The 22,156-nt window shown below is 36.1% G+C and overlaps 1 pseudogene; it reads left to right on the top strand.

Moving 5' to 3' along the window:
- The first annotated feature begins 415 nt into the window (after positions 1 to 415).
- LOC116144690 lies at positions 416 to 21,762 on the top strand (annotated as a pseudogene).
- The last annotated feature ends 394 nt before the right edge of the window (positions 21,763 to 22,156 follow it).

Raw genomic sequence — 22,156 nt, 5'->3', positions numbered from 1 at the left:
TAGGGTTTTACAAAATTGAAATTGGGTTTGGAAAAATTTTAAGGTTCAAATGGTTTTGGGGGAGAAAAGATTTCATATTTTAGGGTTTTGAAATTATGGGGAAAATGGATTTAATATTGGGCTTGACTAATATGTGAAATTTGGGGTTTGAAAATTTTGAAATTTAAAATTTAATGTTAAAATTTTTTTTTATAAATTTAGAGGCTTGATTGACGTGATAAACTAGTAACGTGACTGATGAGATGACATTTACCACGTCAACTGCCAGATAAGGAAAACAAGGGGAGTAAGGCAATCATCACTCTAATCTTAAAATGTAGCCAAGCGATAGTGGGCCCAACAACAAATGGTGGTGAACATTAATATCCAGCTTCAAATTTTAATTCAAATAAAGAAAGAGAGTCAGAGAGTGGTGGTGGTGGGAAAGAGATATTTTATCAGCGGCCAGCCCTAGACAGTAGTTTGATAAGATGAGCAGTCACGGGAGCGTTCGTCGGAGCATGAAGCGAGGGCCATCCACGGCCAAGAAATCCGGAAATGAAAACGGCAATGGAAACATCTCCAACTCCAAGCCTGCTTCTCCTCCTCCTTCACAATCTTCTGTTGGTGGAGAGAGGACTGTTAAGAAGCTGAAATTATCGAAAGCCCTAACTATTCCCGAGGGAACTATTGTCTCCGATGCTTGTCGCCGGATGGCCGCTGCCGTGTTGATGCTGTTTTGTTGACGATGATAATGCTATTATTGGAATTGTTACCGACAAGGTTATTGTATTATCATTTTTTTTATGAGTATCCGTGTCTTCATTAACTTTCTTTCTCTCTTTATTTTTTTTCCTTTTCTCAATGTTTCCTTCCGTTTTTTTTTTTTTTTTGTTTATTAATTTCGAAGGATGTTGCCACTAGAGTTATAGCGGAAGGTTTGAGACCGGACCAGACAATGTTGTTTTAAAATCATGACGCGCAATCCTATATTTGTCACTTCGGATTCGTAGCATTGAAGCTCTCCAGAAAATGGTCAAGGTTCAGCTCATTTCTGTAATTCTTCCTTTCGAAAAAACAAATAAAATTAAACATTTTTAATGTACGCAATGAATTGGGGACTCGTTTTCGCTATACTGTTTAGACCTACTTATTGATTCTTTTGGTAGGAGAAGTTTTTAAAAGTTTCATGTAACTAAGAACTATAGCTAATGTTTCAGCGTGAAAGAGTAGTTTCTGTGTCTTATTTTACATCATGGAGATGGAACAAAATATTGGGACCAGTTGGGCTCTAAAGATATTTATTTTCTTGTCTGCTTTTAGTATAGGTATCATGCTAAGGTTGTTAAGAGTTTAGCGTTTATTTTATTTTTATAAATCATCTATTGTATGGAGATAAGATTTGACACTTTGCCAACTTTGGACTTTTGCCTTATTTAAGTCATCATTCTTCGAATACTCAGGCTACTGATGATCAAGTCAACTTTTCAATTCTAATGGATGCAAATATAGCACAGGCCACTGGTTGCCTTACACACGTGTGCACTAAGAAAAATGTAGTTGAGGGGAGTGAAAGGACACTTTGCAACAATTATCAATTTGGTGGCAAGTAGCATATTTATTAGCATAGAATGATTGTTAAGGCTTTACCTTATTATATTTTTTTAAACTTGTGGTGATATTTTTCCTTTTTGATACTCCATAATGCTTTCATATAAAAGGACTAAAATGACTTAATATATTGCTGATTCTGATGAAATGTGCAGTGCACTAGTTTGCAAATAATCAGGCGACGTCTGATTGAGTAGTTTTATTTGTCAACAGGAAAGTCAGGCATCTCCCTGTTGTCGAAAATGTGAGGTTATTGCCATACTGGATATTACAAAGTGCCTTTATGATGCCATTTCGTAGATGGGAAGGCTGCTGAACAGGGGAGTGCTATCGCTGCTGCAGTTGAAGGTGTGGAACGCCAGGGGGAAGCAATTTTCTGGTTAGTATATATTTTTATTTTAGACTAACAACATATCACCACTTTGTCCTTTGGTACATATCACCACTTCACTAACCAAATGCTCGTGTTAAACATTACAGCTTCTGTTTCACTAATGAGAATTTACTCTGTTGTATATCATTTTATTCCTCTGAAATGGTGAATAGGGTGGGGTATTATAACTTATTTTTCTGACACTGTTTAAATACCCTCCATTGAATTCAATCCAATGGTTCAAACATTTTATAAGCTAACATTTTAATAACTACTGCTTAACTTCTTCTTTCAACTATTGGATTGAATTAGATAGATGGTTATTAATTGGTGTCGAAAAATTAAAAGTTACACTATCCTGACCCTTATAAAAAGTAAATTTTGTTGATCTTCATACAGAGAAGGTAGTATTCAAAAGATTGTGATATACAAGGAGAAAGTTATGAGAGGAGAGAAAAGAGGAAGATTCTTCATACTCCTACGGCTTTTGGGGAGATCTTCAGAGATGTTCGTAACAATATTTAATCAGTTAAGATGAACACTTACAGGTTATAGACTTAGGAAATCTTGAAAGTGGATGTGTTATAATTTGTTTGTTGGCTGTGCTTACTGTAATGAGGATTATGGTTTAATTTTTTTTGTAAAGGTTTTGTGATGGTGTAGGGGAGCAAGGACTGAAACTAGATTACAAGGAAATAGTTATAAAAGAAGGATGAATAAAGAGTAGAGATAGAAAAGATGAGGAAGGAGAGAATTATTAAAGAAATAGTGAAGAATTAGAAATAAGGAGTAGAATGAAGAAGATAAGAAATAGGTTAGGAGACAAGAATTTGAGTGGAGAGGAGATGGATAAGAGAGAGGGAAAGAAACAAAGTTAGTATAACTATTTTATTTTATCATTCAGTTAATAGATAAAAAGAAAAAAATTATTAAGTTTGTTTAATAAAAATTATTAATGGAAAAATTCTTGATGAGATTATGATGAGACCCTGAGTGTGCTGGTTTATTGTAGAAACAAAGGTTGGGAAGTAGGGGATTTTGGTGATGTGGCAGGAACTTCCAGGGGTTAAGCTGGACAGGTGGCGATAAGGGTTGGGACAGCAAAGGATTCAGTTAGGGAGAGAGAGAGAGCTGGAGGATAAAGGAGAGGAGACAGCAGATTAAAGGGGGGAGAAATTTAGGGAAAATTGGGAGGAGCTAACCCTCGAAGTTAGCAATTAGGGAGGAGCTGGCCCTCGAAGTCAGCATATATGTTTTTCCATTAGTTTCCATTATTTGTTAATTGAATTCTTGTAAACTGACGTTGAGATATTGTCATAGTGAGTGTAATTCTGAACTTCTCAGCAATATATACTCTGTATTTGGATGTTTTACATGATATTTGCAATGAACCGTTGATTACTTCTGGTGTGTTAGTATTGTGTATGAGTGAGCAAGAGATCTGGGTAGGTTCGCATCAAAATGGTATCAGAGCAGTTTGTCATGGGATGGTTGGTACAAAAATGGAAGTTAGAATAGAAAATGTAGAGAGGGAAGTGTCAAAACTTGGGAGAGATATTGGTGTTGTCTGGAGGTTTAATGGGATACGAGAATGGATGAGAGAGAAAGGATGAAGAGACGAGAGAAAAAGAGGCAGAGAAATTTCGTCGAAAAGACAGAGGTCAAGAGAAAAACGAACAGGGACGAAATATGGTAGTACCGAGCGAAGAGAAAACGTAGAAGCTGGTAGGCAAGTCGAAAATATGGTTGCGAAAACTAGAGCTACCCATTTTTTTCGGCGAGGATCCTCACGGGTGGTACTCCGAGCCGAACAATATTTTCAGTCAATGGAATCACCGAACCAGATCGTCTCGCGAGTAGCGGCCACGTGTATGGACGACGATGCCGTAAATTGGTACCGATGGATGGAAGTTCAAGCTCCGATAACTTCTTGGGAACTTAAATTGTCGCTGCTTCCCATTTCAGTGGTCACAGGAGGGAAGCTCATATGAAGAACTGATGGGAATCCAGCAGCTGGCATGGTGGAGGAGATCGTCGGAAGTTGAAGCGATCTTTGCTCCGTTGGTTGAAGTGAAAGAAGAAGTTTAATGGTTGCCTTTCTTAATGGGCTGGAATCAGAAAATTGGGCCGAAATCAGGTTAGCCCACCTAATAATGTAGTTCACTTGTTAGATTTGGCCCAACAAATAGAGAAGAAAAATTGGGCCTGGGGACTTAAAATTTGGGTTGGACAAACATGGGAAAACAATTATAAGGGGCATAGGCTTGGACAAACTGAAATTGGGCTTGGGAGAGGGATGGGGCAGCAAACTTGGGGCTGGGGCAAGGAACTGGGTCAGAGGAATGGGTCAAGGGTCCATTTCCCTTATAACAAAAAAAATCGCATGACTCCAGATCTTCCTTCTCCTCGACAGTCCAAAATATCCAGCCAACCCAAGCCGGCACGCCGATCTTGGGAGGAGGCGCGTTCTAATTCCATGCCAACCGTCGGTTACCGGAGCACAAGCTTGGAAGCGCTTCGAACGATCGATTCCAACATCCTCAACTACGAACATCCTTTTCCGACGAATGACAAAAGTGGATGAGGATTTAGTAAGGAAGTAGAGGGCGATGAAGGAGTGGAGGAGCGGGTGTGTCGGGTAACCAATTTCCCTCCTTCCACTGAGGACCAGGTGGTACTGCTTGGGGCGGGTATGATGAGACCCTGAGTGTGCTGGTTTTTGTAGGAAACATAAGGTTGGGAAGTAGGGGTTTGGTGTGTGGCGGAGGACTTCCAGGGGTTTAGCTGGGACCGGTGGCGATTAGGGTTGGGACAGCAAAGGAATTCATGTAGGGAGGGAGAGAGGCTGGAGGATAAAAGGAGAGAGAGCACAGCAGTTATAGGGGGGAAATTAGGGAAAATTGGGAGAGCTAACCCTCGAAGTTAGCAATTAGGGAGGAGCTGGCCCTGAAGTCCAGCAGATATGGTTTTTCCATTAGTTTCCATATTTGGTAATTGAATTCTTGTAAATCTGACGTTGAGATATAGTTCCATAGCTGGGGTAATTCTGAACTTCTCAATGCATATATACTCTGTTATTTGGATGTTTACATGATTTGCAATGAACGTTGATTACTTCTGGTGTGTAGTATTGTGTATGAGTGAGCAAGAGATCGGGTAGGTTCGCATCAGATTATAGAGGAAGATACTGATATTTATGGATAAGATTGTTTCTTGCTTATGTGGATATGTCTCCAATGAATTTATGGGAACTCTTTTCTATTGAAGAAAATTGGGAAGCATAGTTACATTGGATTTGGGCTTTTGGTATTTTAAAAGATTTCTTTTTAAGTGGACTATTGGTGCATTTTTTTTCGAATTTTTTGTATTAATGTTATTCTGTTTGTATTAGAAAAATCTTAATTGAATTTTCTTCGAATATTAAAATTATACTATGTTTGTTTGCTTACAAAATGCTTTTTTGCTTTGGGAGGAAGAGAAAATGCTTGGTATTGTAAAATTTTGACAAATGACTGTTTCTGGGTTTTACGTTACTGTTCTGGGTTTTATGTTGGAAAGAAATAGAAGAATTTTAAGATGTTAGGAGGAAGAAAATTTTATTTTTACACGGATAAGCAGTTTTTTGGGTCACCATATCTTTGGATCATTAAATTTTAAAATATCTATGCTTTTATCCAACAAAATGGAAAGCCATTGTCAGATGAATGCTTCGACTTATTTGAGGTTTTTTTTTTTTTAGTAATACATTTACACCATTTTCATTACATCATGATGGGATGTATAACCATAAAATTTTAATTTAATATATAATAGAATTTGTGATTGTGGCATATGCCACCAATGATAATGAAAATGGTTGAAAAGAGTGGTGTACATGTAACATTATTCTTTTTTTTTTTCTTGCTTTATAATGAGCAAAGATCAGTGGATTACTGGTCCACCTTTTGTAAATTAACATGTACATCAATTTTTTATTATTTTTTTTTAATATGGAAAAATGGAAAAGATTGTAATGTTGGTTGAAGGGAATGTGATGGACTAGAACGAAGGTGTTAATCTTGGGCATGACTTGGTATTGTTTTACAAAGTTGTCTTCTGAAAATGGATTTAAATGAGATGGGAAATTGAATTTTGTTTTTGTTTCATTTTGTTTTTGAAATTGGAGAAGCATATATAATATGATGTGGCAACCTAAGAGGGTGGCTGAATTGGGTGTTGAAAGTTTGGTGTAGTGATGACAAATCTGGTAATGATGCAATTCCTAAATGTGTACGATGTGAATCTTAAAATAAGTTGAAAAAAAAAAAAGTATTAAGAGTTTGAGGACACGCATGGATATTTATTTTGATTCAACTAATTCTCTGCCTGGTGCATGCTCCATGCTTTAGATAGATTATAATATATAATTGTTTGTCATATTCAATTTCAGCCCCACTTCCATTCATGAAACTTTGAGGGAGAAGATGTTCAAGCCTTCCTTGTCTACCATCATTGCTGACAATACAAGTAATTTCCTAATGAGCTATTTGTTAGCTTCTCTTTGAAAATTTAAGTTACTATTTTGATATGGAGTTGGCGTTTTCTTATTTCAAGCTTTTTAATAGTCAGGGTTGCCATTGTGTTGCCATCTGATCTGTTTATGTTGCTGCAAGAAAGATGCGGAATTGCGGTGCAACTCAGTTATCATTGTTACCGGAAATAAAATTCAGGGAATACTAACGTATTGTTCGTCTTCACGGGCTTCATAAGTAATTGAATATTTTGCTTAGTTTTATGCATTTAATGACATTTAACTTTTCATTTGACATCTATGTATTTAATTATGCTTTTTTCCTTTTATTGTAGTTCGAAGGATATCCTTATGCGAGTTGTGGCACAAAATCTTTCTCCTGAGTTGACTTTAGTGGAAAAGGTTCTTTGAGAATTATTCTGTTCATATGGATATAGTTATTTTTTTTTTTATCTAATCTTTTACGTGGTTAAATTGCAATATCTTTCTCACTCTTTTACTTTTTTCTTTACTAATAATTGTCAAAAAATTATATGAGGATTTTTTTTTTAGTTTGAATATTGTGGTTACTTGTGTTGGTCTATAATTTACTGATGGAGGAGCAATGCCATGATTTTTACAAATTGGTTTTCCTTTTTGGTGTTCTGTGTGTGAGTTTGATTGGGGGATGAATTCCTTGGTGATAGATAAATTTTTTTGCAGTAGGATTTTGCTTTATTTTTGTTTCTTTTGCATAATCCAAGATCAAAACCATATTGATTGCCATTAAGTATAAGTGCTTATTTGTATAGCACTGAAAAAATGCTAAGCCTTAATTATTTGGCTATTCAAACTTTCTAGGAACAAAGTAAACCTACAATATGATATGGAATCAAGGTTCTCCTCAAGTTTTCGCCCAAATTTTGGCACGTGGATAGGTTAATGCATTGTTGTATTCAATAGGTACTCTAATGTTGTCTTTTGAGATGATTTGATGTTTTTCGTTCTCCAATTCAGTCTTTACTGTAAGGAAAGTAAAAAGTTTCTAACGTATAGTTTTTACAGTGTTGGTTGAAGTGTTTAAGAGTTTAGATAAATAGGGTGTTAAAAGTCTGTGGTCTCGTTGCCTATTGATCATCATTGTGCATTTGGAGAAAAGGCTCTGGTCTTTTGGAGATGTTGTAATCTGGCTGTGTTTGGGATTATTTGGGTTGATGAGCATAGGAGGATCGTTGAATGCTTCGTGGATCAGGACGTGGATATGCTCTGAAATAGAGTTTGTATTCCTGATTTTTGTGGGTTAAATTGCAAAAAGAGAAATGTAAGGGATTTCTTCTTTCTTAGGGTGAGATGGGATTCTGTCCATATGGCGTTGGTAAATTGATGTAGAGATGGTAGGATAGATTAGTTTTTTTTTTTGTTTTTGTCTTGGTTTTAGGGATTTGATATTTCAAGATTGTTTGGAGTTTGTTATGGTTCTGAGTCCTTTAGATTTATTTCTATTTGATTAGGTGCACAGTGTGTGTTATATACAATTATGTTTTTGTTTTTGATTGGATTTGAACTTCAGCTCAGAAAAAGAGGCTTTAGTTATTAAAGAAAAGAAGTCTCTTTGTCTCAAAGACTTGAAGACGTTCTTTTTCCTTATCCATCTTAATGGTTAGGGGTGCAAGTTGATTCTTGTTTTTTGTCTTTTCAAGATGTAGTAAATTATTTTTGTTTATTTTCTCTGCAATAGGTTATTGAGGTTCATATTACTCTTTCTAAGGCTTGGACCCAGTTAGAGGGTTCTTTTGTAGTAGTGCATACCTGGTCCACTGTTTTTAGTTTTTTTACCATATATGTTTTATAAGAAAAAAAAATTTAAGAATGTATTGTAATATTAATTTGTTAAAATGTTGTATTTTAAATATTTATATATTATTTAATGAATGCTGATTATTTGTAATATATTTACACTGGTTTAGTTAAATATTGAACATTTTTAATATGTGTTTTAGGTACAATATGCATAATATATTTCATGATGTTTTAGTTAAATTTGTTGTTAGGTAATATGCTCATGTCTTATCCTAAATAGTCGCGGGTTATTTATGGTCTTTTATCGTTCTTTCTTAGCACAGCAGAAGTGAGGGCATAGATGCATTTATCAGCATTTCAGGTAAAGAAGGGGTTTTGCTAAGGGATAGTATGTTAACTTAAGGGGTAGTTATGTACAATTTAAGAAAAGGGAGGGGTATTTTTGACAAATGGGGACAAACTTGACATTTGATTGTCAATTTTTGAAAACCCAAGAATAGATAAGGATTGCGCACCTGTTTTTTAATTTTCTAAGTCTTTGTGATTTAGGGATTTTTTGGTGGTATCTTTGTAAATTAATTTTAGTTTTGATGAGAACACAAACCACTGCTTAATAAAATGCTATTAGTGAAAACTCAGCAACACAGCTCTGTAACTGGAAACTAAACTGATATATATATTGAATTGAAAATGGCCAAACACACTGCAAGTAGAAAATAACAATGACAGAGAAAAGATAAAAGAGTGGCTAGCATTCGAGGGTCTAGCGGCCTCCCAACTGATTCCAGATTTCGATATCCCTCGCTAGCTATTGCTCTCCTTTATATACAATTGAAATCACACTCTCCGCACTCCTCACGTGGAGATTCCTCCTAATAATTTCTAACTGAATTCCCCTTATGTCCCTTTCCACTGAATTTCCCAGACTGCTTTTTTCTTTCTTCTTGTACATTTAGTTATAAGAGGCCTATCAATACCCCCTTCTCCCGCCCCGCCCCTTTTTTCCTTCGAGACCCACCTTGTCCTCAAGGTGAAAATCTGGGAACTGCAGCAAGATCACGTCATAAGCCTCCCAAGAGGCCAATGGTGGGGTCCTGCCATTTAATCAGAACTTCCAGAGAACCATCCGCAACTTGCGAGTGGGAGCGGCTTCAGGTTGCACTTGTGTTCTAAGTCTTCAGTTAAAAAAGAGGGAAGCTGTTGAACAGGGATGTGAGAATGTAGACTTGGTTTAAGTTGGGAAACATGAAACATCGGGTGGTGCGGAAGTAGAGGAAGGTCCAATCGATAAGCCACTGGACCAATTCTGTCGAAAAACCTGGGGCCATAGAAGAGAGGGCTTAGCTTTTCATTGAGTTCCTAGCTAAGGACCGAAACTGATATGGTTGGAGCTTCAAATATACGAAATCCCAGGTTGAAAAAGACATCTCGGCGGTGTGGAATCCGCAGATGCTTTATTTGATCTTGGGCAACAGCCAAATTGTGCTTGATTCTTCCAATATGGCATTTCTGTCCCTAATCGTTGGTTGACATCTTCAATCAAGGAGGGGCAATCAGTGAACTTAATAGAATGGGAGGGTCCCTGCCATTAGAGCCTTAAAGGGGGTCATTTTGGTGGAGCTGTGGTACGTAGTTTTGTACCAAAAAACTCAGCCCACATTAACCATTTGGGCCAATGTGGGGTTGGGAACTGCAAAAACAGCGGAGGTAGGCCTCTAAGCATCGGTTAACCACCTCTGTTTGCCCATCTGTTTGGGGATGGTCGGCGGGAGCTAAATTTAAGAGATGTACCTGCTGATTTAAACAATTCTTGCCAAAATTGGCTCATGAAGACCTATACGCGATCAGAAACAATAGATTGTGGAAAGCCATGAAGTTTTACCACCTCACATTAAAAACATTAGCGACATCTTAGGCAGTGTAAGGATGGGTTAACAATAGGAAATGAGAGTATTTCGTGAGACGATTGACCACCACAAAGATAAGTCAAAACCTTTGGCCTTAGGCAAACCACCTATGAAGTCCATTGAAAGATCATTAACACTTGGGGTGGATAGGAAGGGGCTGTAACAACCCTGTAGGTTTGAGTGAAGAATGTTTGTTAACTTGGCAAATGGCACATGTCTGAACAAATTTTAGCACTCCAGTCTGATACCCTCCCAAAAACACAACACAATTTTGTATAAGTCCGAAAGAAGCCAGAGTGGCCACCACTGGACTACAATGAAATCTCCAGTAGCTTAGGAATGAATGTTGGTTTTAGTGAGGACCAACTGTTTTTAAACACATAAACAACCTTCACGGAGTTGGTAGTGAGGCGACTATTGGTCTTGTACAATAACTTGTAACTTCGGATCAGCTTGTGCTTCAGCCGCTATAGCATCATAACCATGAACCGAACTGTGGTAATGACAGTGAGTTTCCTTGTGTCCTCTCTCCAGGACAAGGCATCAGCTAGCTTCTTAGAATTGCGGAAGGTAGTGAATCTCAAATGAGTATCCTATGAGCTTTGAAATCCACTTGTGCTGATCTGGTGTTTTAACCCTTTGGTCTGTAAGAATTGCAAGCTTCGCTGGTCTGTCTTGATGATAAATTTGGGCCAATGAGATAATAACTATACTTAACGAACGGCAAAGACAATAGCCATAAGTTCCCGTTCATAGGTTGACTTAAGCCGAGATTGAGGAGGAAAGCCTTACTGATGAAAGAATAGGCCTAGATATCTGTACTAAAGCAACACCATTCCAGCCCCTGAAGCATTGTGAGAATTGAATGGAAGCTCAAAATTGGGTATCGTTAAAACGGGCACAGTGGTCATGGTGGTCTTAAGATTGTCAAATGCCCCTGAGCTTTATCACCCCAGCTAAAGGAATCCTTTTTTAATAATGGGTAAGTGGTTGAGCTATGGAACCCTAACCTTTCACAAACCGCGGTAATGCCGTAAGCCCTAAAAACCCTCTCAAGCTTTTTACATGTGCGGTACAGGCCAAGATACATTGCTCAATCTTTTGCGGGTCAGCCTTTACCCCCTTGGCTGTATTAAGTGGCTAGGTATCACAACCGTATTGAGCAAAAAGACTCTTCTTTTGGTTGACAACCAGTGCATTATCCTGCAAAATCTGGAAAGTTTGTCGCAAGTGTTGAATGTGGGTAGTCATGTCAAGGCTGTAGATGAGAATATCGTCAAAGAAAACCAGAATGAACTTCCGTAATAATGGCCGAAAAATTGTATTCCTAAGGGCCTGGAAGGTAGATGGTGCATTCGTTAACCGAAGGGCATCACCAAGAACTCATAATGGCCCTCGTGGGTGTGAAAGGCTATCTTTGGAATGTCCTTTTAACTCGAATTGATGATACTCGAACTTTAAATCTAACTTTGAAAGAACTGTAGCCCCTGCTAGCTCATCCAGCAGCTCTTCAATAGATGGAATAGGGAAATTGTTGGGTATGGTAATGCTATTTAAGGCTCTAAAGTCAACATAGAATGGCCAACTCCCATCCTTTTTCTTAACTAACAAACCGGGACGGAGGGGCTTGTGCTAGGTGGATAATCCTGCATCGTCATTTCCCAACTAATCTCCTAAATTTTTTTTAGAGGTAAGGGTATTTTTAAGGGTCTGATATTGGGTGGGTTGGTTCCTGGTTGCAGGGTAGTAATGGCATGGTCAAGTTTTCTCGGGGGGGGGGGGGGGGGGGTGGTTTGGTCAAAACTGGGCGAAATCATTCAGCACCTCTTGCCACCATAGGTTCTAATTCCTTCTCTCCTGAATATCTGACCTCTATGAACTGCATTCCACACGTATCCACCCTTCCAGTGGCAGCAGCTGAGTAAAGTTTTCAGGAGAAACTACGTCTTAACAAGTGAAGGATCTCCCTTGAGTATCACCTGTTTACCTCCTTATCCAATGTCATAGTCAACTTGCCCCAATTGGAATAAACTCACCTAAGGTGCTTAGCCAAATAATTGTAGGACCACATCGACCCCACCCAATTGAAATGGAAAAAATCTTATTGAACTTCCATCCCTTGCATTCTAACTTTACATCTTGACATATCCCCTCACCCTTGATTTGAACTCATACCTACCATGACCCCGAAGGACTTAGTTCCATCGATCGGGATTTCAATTTTTGCACTAACCCATGTGAGATAAAGTTATGTGAGGCTCCACTATCTTACACCCACCACCTCCTCGCTTCCAATCTACCTTTGAAGCTTCATGGCTTGATTTGATGTAATGCCCACAATGGAGTTCATGGATAGCGATAGAGGTTACCTTCCGCGGAGTTTTTTGTCTCTGTTCACTCACGGTTTCTCCTGTTAGGTTCATTGATCCCTCAGAAATAAAACTTGAAGAGATCGACTCTTAATCGGTGATTTGGCCCAAATTTCTCGTCACACCGGAAGCACAGTCCCTTTCGCGCTTATATTGCAGATCTGCCTCTGTCAGTCGTTGGAATCCGTCATTGCAGGGTGGGGTGGTTGTTCCTCCCATCGTTCGTTTTTTTCCTGTCCACAGTCGGTTGTTCGTCCTGTTTCAGTGGGTTGAGACCATATTCCACCCATTTTGTCGTCCCAGATCTGGAGAAATGGAGACCGATTGTAACTCTCGGGTTTGCCCATTTGGGTTTTAAAATATGGGCTTAGTTTTGTCTAGGACCCAATTTTTCTCTTTCTTCTGGTGGCCTGGTCAATAACTCAAATAAAATGTTGGATCTACTCACCTTAGCTAGCCCTTAATTTTCTCTAAGCCCATTTGCAAAGATGCCCATTAGGAGATCTTCTCCTAACTCACGCAGAGGGGCTGATAATTCTTCAAAATGTTCAAGATATTCAGTCCAAATCCTAGTTTGCCTCAACGCCACTAGTGCTTCAAAAGCAAAAACCTTATACGATGGTCTGAATCTTCTACTACGCTGATTTGAAAGAGCCCAGGAGGAATTGGCGACCAAGATTCGACACACACTGGTACCAATTCAAGGCTCGACCCTCACACGCACCGCCGTTGCCTGTACTTTCTCTTCTTCCTCGTATTGATTGATTGTGAAGTACCGATCAACTCTAAAGGTCCATCCAAAAGGATCATCTCCGTTAAATATTGGCAACTCCAGTTTGCGAAATCCTCTTGTCCTCTCATTATCTTTGCTATGTTTTCGTTCAGATTCCTTGTCTCGGCTAGAATTCTGATCCCGATGACAAGGATGATTCTCTTCTCCCTTATTTCGTTTTTCATCCCTTTCCCTCATACACATTAATCGCGCATCTCCGTTAAGTACTCTCATACTTCCTAGGTCAGTTTTCATTGTGTCCACACTTTCCTTCGTCTTCATTTTTTTTCAACGTTTTCCATTCTGTTCTCCATCTTGGGTTTTACCATTCCTCAACCTTGCTCTGTATCAAATTGATGAGAACACAACCCAATGCTAATAAAATGCTATAGTGAAAACTCAACAACACAGCTCTGTAACTAGAAACTAAACTGATATTATATTGAATTGAAAATGGCCAAACACTGCAAATAGAAAATAACAATGACAAAGAAAAGATAAAAGAGTGGCTAGCACTCAAGGGTTAGCGGCTCCAACTGATTCCAGATTTCATGATGTCCTCAGCTAGCTATTGCTCTCCCTTATATACAACTAAAATCACACTCTCCGCAATCCCTTACGTGGAGATTTCTCCTAATTAATTCTAATTGAATTCCCTTACTGCCCTTTCCACTGAATTTCGCAGGCTGCCCTTTTTCTTCTTCTTCTGTACAATTTAGGTTATAGGAGGATATCAGTTTAATAGAACTTTTATTGTCTTGTGAAGAATGTCTATGGATGAACTTCATATTAGGACCAGAACATTCAGTTCATAGATTCAAGTGTAATTTTATTTTATTTTTTTCAAGACTTAGAGACTCAAAAATTAAGATTGGAAATTGGGTTTGTAATTTAGTTTCCATGGAATTACACTGCCCCATGCTAAAATATTTTTTATTTTGTTTACTTCAGATTTTTTCAATTACTTAACAATCATGTGATTGGTTGACATAAATATAACAGTTAGCTTACCATTTACTTGTACTGCAACTGATTTTTCCTTCTACTGCATATGTACTTTTTCATCTCAGGTTCCAGAAGTAAGGATTTGGATGGTCATAGCATATGCTTTTCTTTTGAATATATGTTTTTATTATTGTTTTCACTATTTGTGAGAGCAAGTTTGAATCTTGATAACCTTATTTTGAACACACTAGTACGTTTGCTTACTTGTTCAGGTAATGACATCAAACCCGGAATGTGCAACGCTAGAAACGACAATACTTGATGCATTGCATACAATGCATGATGGGAAGTTTTTACATCTTCCAGTTGTAGAAAAAGGTCAGTATTCTTTTCCTGAAGTCTGATCCAGAGTAGCAAACTTTTACTTTTTAAAAAAATTCTTAGCATCTATTGTGCAGATGGATCTGTTGCAGCCTGCCTAGATGTTTTGCAGATAACTCACGCAGCAATTTCTATGGTAAATTTCTTTCATTCTGATGCAATGACTATAGGGTCTAAATATGTATTGCCTATAGTAGAGGAAAACATGCCAAAGTTCCTGTGCAGGTTAACAAAATTAAAAGGAATAGCTTTAGTTCTCAACTTAGTGATCATTAATGATGCTGTGAAATGAGACACTAGATATCCTTCTAGAAAGACAGTTCAAAGTCAAAGCCATGAACAAGTTCAATTCATGAGTAATATATAATACCAGTTGACACAGCAAAATTAGAAAGACTAGTTTATAGATTTCTTTCTTCCTCGTTTTTTTTATTCTTTGTAGATACCTGGTCCACAATTGTATCTTGTTATCTTTACTAATTTAATAAGGACTTTATAGTTTCTCAGAAAAAAAAAAAAAAATGTTACATATCGTTCTTGTCAGGCAGTTCAAATCTATGAACAACTCAAATATATTAGTTCTAAACTCCTGAATCCACTAGAGGTTTCATAAATATCATTGAATCTATGAAATTTTATAAATTTTATTAATTATAAGGTTTTCATTACTTGAAACATAAAAGATGTATTTATAGTATGCTATTCTTAATATGACTGGGATAAGAAATCGTGAGAAGGAGAAATTGAAATAACAAAACACGAGTTACTTAAATAAGAAAACTATGATTGACGGAAACTAAACCAAACTAGGAAAACTAATGAATTTGACAAAAACTATTTTACATCAATTAATCCCAACAAAAAGAGATATACTTGTTAATTTTACATAAAACTATCCTGTACTCCTTTTTATCATCAATACATTTCATTTTGTTTCCTATCAAGAAAAAGAATTATGCTATCATTGTCATTGGCATGGGAATTTGGAGACTTTGGTGAAACACCAAAATAAGTTTCATGTGGTTTTCTTGCAAAGTTTTGATATTAATGATAAAAGTTCTCTTGAGATTAGTGGTTAAAGGAATCAAGTTTTTTATTATATTTGTAGTGGGAGTAAATTTTGAAGGGTTTGTCTGGATGTCTTCTTTTTGAATAAAATAAATTTGCAGGCTTTTATTTATCATGTTTTGACTTTATCATTGTGAATGTTTGAATAATTATTATTTTTTTTTTTTTCTGTTTTTTCCTTCGACTAAGAGACATAAGAAATTAAGAGATGAAGTTAATCTCCAATTCACTTTATTCTTTTAGAAAATGAATTGATAGACATAGTAATGAAAATACGTTAAATTTTTTTGTTTATGCTTTTATTATTATTATTATTTTTTGTATGATATCGGTTACTATTTATTAAAGTCTTTATAATATAATTAATATTTAGAGGTTGTTTGGTTAGGGGTTATCCCTCATGATTGAGGTAATGTTATCTTATATTATTTACATTATCATGTTTGGTTGTCAAGTAATATAAGATTCCGGTAATCTTTCAAAATCAATAGTTATTACTGTTGGTTATATAGGTGGTAATCTGAATACTACTATTTTCTTAGTTATTATAAGATTACTTGGTAATGTTATTTTGTTATAATTTTATCTCTTATTAAAAAAATTTAAGACAGTAATGCCCTTGTTATCTAAACAATTTACAAGAATTTTGTGGACAATTTTAGCCTTGTTCTCAAGATTTTTAAGACAGAATTACCCTTGTACTTCAATCAAATTACCCAAGACCACAACCACCACCCTAGTCACCCAAGAGGACTGTCGGCCACCGTCGGCCACCATCGTCAACCATCGTCGTCAGTTATTGTAACAGTTGGCCATGCGCTGGTAAAGCCGTTTCCAACCATGGAAATGTGACCTATGTTCGGACAGCCATAGATTTGGCCGTGAAAGGCTAGATCTATGGCCGTTTCACAGCCAAAGATGTGACCGTGATGAAACGACCAAATCAGCCAAACGGCCTTATCGACGCACCAGATCCGATTAGCCGTGCGCCGTTTAGGCGACTGTTAGCGGTGGTTGCCGATGGCAGCCATTAGTCTTGGGAAGGTGGCTGGGATGTTTTTGTTAAGTTTTAAATTTTTTTGGTTGTTGGGATGTTTTAGCTAAATCTGAAATGTTGGGGATAAATAATAAAATACATATTAATAATAATATTAATAATAATATTAAAATATAAGGATAATTTAGTAATCTAACCCTTAAATATAACATACCCACCAATTTATTTCTCTCAATCAAAAACATCAATATAACATACTCTCTAATTTAATCTTATCTAACCCAACATATTTTTAATAAGATTCTCAATAATCTTCAAGGTTATTTATCTTCCTATTAGTATAACATTCCTAGTAATACATCATTCCCTAAACCAAACATCCCCTTAAGGAAAAGTTAGATATTCCAGTCAAAATTGGTCCAAATAGTTATTTATAAATATTATTGATTGCATGCGTGATTAGTAATGAAAAATAGATGGTTTGATGTGAGCGTATTTAACAAGAACTTTACAAGTGATTAATGAAATTGATTCTTTTAATAGTATGTAATGAGCTCGGATAAGTATCATATAAATAACAGATAGCAAGAAAGCAAAAAGATTAAGAGATCTAATAAAATTGAAGGGAAGAGGAAACGTAGTGTTTGAGACAAACACACTCTTCAATATTCATTGAAGTCTTCAACTCTAAGTCAGTGGCTTAATTATAAGCCCTAATACAACTCATGTGAGCAAATTAGAAAAAAAAAAAAAACTCAAAATTTAACTCTTAAATGAGTAATAATGATACATTAGTGTCCAATCCATATTCTTAAAATAAAACACTGCTTAAACTCCAAAATTTAGATTCTAGATTCTCTATTCTCCTTATTTGATACCTTAGGACATGTTTGTTTTGGGTGAATGGACTAGGGAATGGGAATCTCATTCCCAATCCTTTGTGTGGTTCATAGAAGTGATATAAGGGTAGAGTAACATTCCTTCCAAAATTGGGAGGAACGACATCCATTACTAGTAATGGAATGTTAAAATGTCCAATTTACCTTTTTTAAATGCCAATTTCTCATTATCCTGGAAGAAATGAATTGAAAACTAATTATTAATTTAATAATTTTTTTTTTAAATAATTATGATTTTAAAACTTCAAAAACTATTCATCACACTGTTAGTGTCATTGTCGGTGCGTGACGGATCAGAGGCCAACAATCTAATGATTTGGACGAATCCCGACCACCTAAGGCCGGGGTAGCAACGTCATGCGTGGCGGCCCTTGATCATGGCAACCGCACATGACGTTATGTTGCCGGTCAATCTACTTAGATCGACAGTGCAACTACCTTTCGATTGTTCACATCCCGACGATGACGATGACGCTGACAGCGTGACAAAAAGTCGCCGGCCGGCGATTTCGATTGACATTGACTGGTTTGAATTTTTTTTTTTCATTTTTAAAAATTTTAAAATACAGTATTTTGAAATTTGAAATTTTACATTTAAATGACAAATAAAAATAATCTTTATTAAATAAAAATGAATTAAGGGCATTTTCATTCCAAAGCAACAGACTGTTTTCTATTCCATGATCATTCTTTATTACAAACAAACAAAGTTATCTCATTCTACTCATTCATAATACTTTCATTTCATTGATTTCCATTCATAATATTTCATTCCGTCCATTTCTATCCACAAACCAAACATAACCTTATATCTTATTGTCTTCGAATTGGTGCATCCTGTGTGAAAAAGACTTTTAGAGTGTTGACCACTTATTTTTGCATTGCCCCTTTGCCACATTTTTGTGAACAATTTGCATAAGGAGTTTAATCTATTTTGTGCAACACCTTCTTCTTGTTCTTTAACCTTGTCAGAGAGACATGTTGCTTTGGGAGGCAGAAGAAAGGCTGTTGTGTTACGAAATGGTGCAGTTATAATTTTTTCTGGGTTTTATAGCTAGGAAGAAACAGGGGAATATTCAAAGATATTGCTATCACTAAACCACAGCCCGCTCTGCTGTCTTCTGTTTTATTTTTTGCTTTTATGATATGTGGTTATGGTGGCATCATTGCGTCATACTTTTTTATGTTCTTTGTCTAGTGCAATCGATGATAATAATCCTAAATTTAGCTAGACAACTGAAAATGATATTGGAAGTCTTTGTTTGCTTGAAATCCATGGTTAAGTTTCAGAAAGCAGAATATATTTTTTCGAGATAAGCAGTCATTTTTTGGTATTGTATATTGGTGTACACGTTGTAAGTGGCATGTGATAGTGTTAAAAGATATCAAACAAACAAATATAGACCCCAAGATCTGCGCAATCAAGGAAAACTATACCTAGACTTGATAGGTAGTAAACATACTATTTAGTATTTGCTTATTAAAGGATACTATTATAATGATATACTATTTTATCATATTTTCTTTTATCTTGTTTTATATCAAGGATTTTCTTCTTTTGACTGAATTATAATGGTCTTAATTAGGTTGAAAGTAGCTCTGGGGCTGTTAATGATATGGCAAACACAATGATGCAGAAGTTTTGGGATTCAGCACTTGCTTTAGAGCCGCCGGATGATTATGATACCCACAGGTATTACTGTTGCCGCTTTGGTTACACTCTTATCTGGTGGGTTTGTCAATTCCAGAAAATCAGGCCTAATCTTGTTCAAAGTACTTTTCAGTGAATTGTCTGCAGCTATGACATCAGATGGGACAGAACAGGGAAGGCTCACATACCCATCTCTTGGTCTTGGAAACTCATTAGCCTTCAAATTTGTGGATCTTAAGGGTCGCGTACATCGATTTAATTGTGGTGGGTTGTGAGAAACTGGGCCATGAATTTCTTATGTACTTATATATTTTCCTTTGCAAATTATATCTATAAGCTACCATATGTGTTAATTTCTTGCAGAACGTAAATGCCACCAATAAATGTGCTAGAAACCAAAAATATTGAGTATCATGCTTACCTATAATAATCGTTGTTTCATTTCATTATGACAATTTTTCTATGAAATATTGAGACGTTGAATATCTCTGATTATTTGACAATTTATTGCACATTTTGCACTCTGCATGTGTGCTAATCTTGTCTGTTTACAAAACAGTCCATGTTAGTTTGCTGCATTGCATTGTAAATTGCGAAGTCTGCCCAAGCAGTCTTATGCCACTAAACCATAATGTGTTTTAGGTGCTAGAGGTTATTTTCTACATATATAATATTTTAAATTGAAAATAGTACTTTCTGAAGTGTGATTGATATTTTTCAATTATTTTTCTAACTGATATCAATATGAAGTTAACTTTGTGTAGCAAAGGAATATATATATTTTGGAACCTTTGAATATCTGTTGATATTTGTATTTAAGAACCTTGATTTCACATTTAAATGTCAAAAAATTATCTTTCTTTTTCGTTAATTTGAAGTTTCTGTTTCCTGTCTCAGGTACTGAGAATGTTGATGAACTGGTAACTGCTGTCATGCAAAGGATAGGTGCTGGCAATGACCAAGATCGTCCTCAGCTTCTAGTGGGTATTTAACATTATATGAGTGAGTTATACATTCTGTATCTGTTGAAGAGTTGGTGATTGATGTTTTTCATCTATTATATCTTTCAGTATGAAGATGATGAGGGTGATAAAGTTCTACTCGCAACTGATGCTGATCTTATTGGTGCAATTGGTCATGCTAGAACTGCAGGACAGAAGGTGATAAATAGAACTCATATGGATACATGAATTTATATTATTATCTTTTTATGTTTGTTTTCTTTTAATACTTAAAACAATAAGCAGTTTTCACAGGCTTTATGCCAAAAAAAAGGCTGTTTTAATGAAAAAGGGAGTTGTTGCTTAGCTGTGCTTGATTAGTTCAATTTCAAGCTCCAGCTCATTCTGCTACTCAATCTTGGGATCAAGCCTCAGCTCAAGCTCAAGATGATTAAAATTTAAACTAAAAAGGGAAAGAAAAGTGTTTGCATTATGACTAAGATTTGACATAGCATTGATCCTTTCAAAACCATGTTGGAAGGTGTCCCACCATTAGGAAAGTTCCCTCGAGGAATTCCTCAACACGGGATAAATTAGCATATATTGGGGATCCTATTTTCAACACAAATTTAGGGCAAACTGGGAACCATTAGATTAATGCATTTCAAAGTGTTGAGGTGAAATTTGAATTGTCATTTTCAAGCTGCTTGTACATTTTAAATGTAAGATCATCGTAGTCTTGCCATCTATGGTAAGTGATTGTTTCATTTAGGAATTGGGAGAGAAATATAGAGTTCTCAGAAAACCTTTGGATGGTTTACTTTGTGTACCTTCAATCCTATTATTATTTTGTCTTACTTTGAGGCTAAACTAAAGCTTTAAATAGAGAGGTAAACTTCTATTTGGGATGGTTCTAAACTAATGTTCTCTTTGTAAAGTTGAATTAGGTGAAGTACTTTGAAAAAAGATTCTTATTATCTTCATATATAAGTATTTCTTGTCTTTTGGGATTTCACCTATTCAAGAATTTGTATGTGGGAAATGACATATAAAGTTGAGACTCGGGCAATTTATCGGTTATGGAAGATGTAAAGTTGATGGTGTGTCCTGCAGGTTTTGAGGGTGCATCTCGACTTTTCTGATTCCTGTAAGCAAGCAAGATCAGATTCAAGTCCAACCACAATGCAGCAATCAGGGTGGTCGTTGTCCCAGTCTGGTATCTTGGCAGGCACAGTTGTTGTTGCAAGCATTGGTGTAATGATCTACTTGAAGCGTGCTCAGTTGTGAGGTCATACTCATGCTTTCTCTAATGATCTTGAAATCTCTTTATAAAGGACTCACCAATGTTGAAATCCTCAAGTGATCTATTGTAGTAAATGGTAAATGAAGTGCATAAAGAATGACTGAAAGAGCACCATAAATTTTAGGATATTTTTGTTCTCGAGTCAGTCTCAAATTGATAGCTTTTTCTTGGCTAGATATTCTAGTCCCGTTTATACATTTGTATCACGTTAAAGATTTTTTAATGTATAAAGCAATTTTACTGTATTAAATAAACTTTCCTTTTAATTTTTTATTCATAACGTATTTGTATTATACTAGAAATAACAGTTTTACTTTTACTCCGACATATTGTATATTAGGCTCAATAACAATAAGGTTAAGGTAGTGTTACTTCTTTCTCAAAATTAATTATTATTTTAATAATCTCTTAAACTTATTCAAATTAAAATTAAGTTTAACCCCTCAATGTTAGAGAAATTACTTGCAAGTTTCTGTTTCAACACAAATGGTTGCCCGGCAAAAAATAAAGTTTATTTAATTTAATAAATTTTCTAAAAAATTAAATACATTGACACGCTTGAGTTGAGGTTTCAAGTTTTTCTAGGCGGATTAACAGGGGACCTTACATCGTTAATTTCTGTTAGGATACGTTTGAGTTATCTCTTCTTAGCTTTTAAAAATTCAAATTAA

This window comes from Pistacia vera, unplaced genomic scaffold (genome assembly GCF_008641045.1).
Source record: "Pistacia vera cultivar Batoury unplaced genomic scaffold, PisVer_v2 Contig451, whole genome shotgun sequence".
NCBI lineage: Eukaryota > Viridiplantae > Streptophyta > Magnoliopsida > Sapindales > Anacardiaceae > Pistacia > Pistacia vera.
This window is presented reverse-complemented; position numbering and strand designations above follow the sequence as displayed.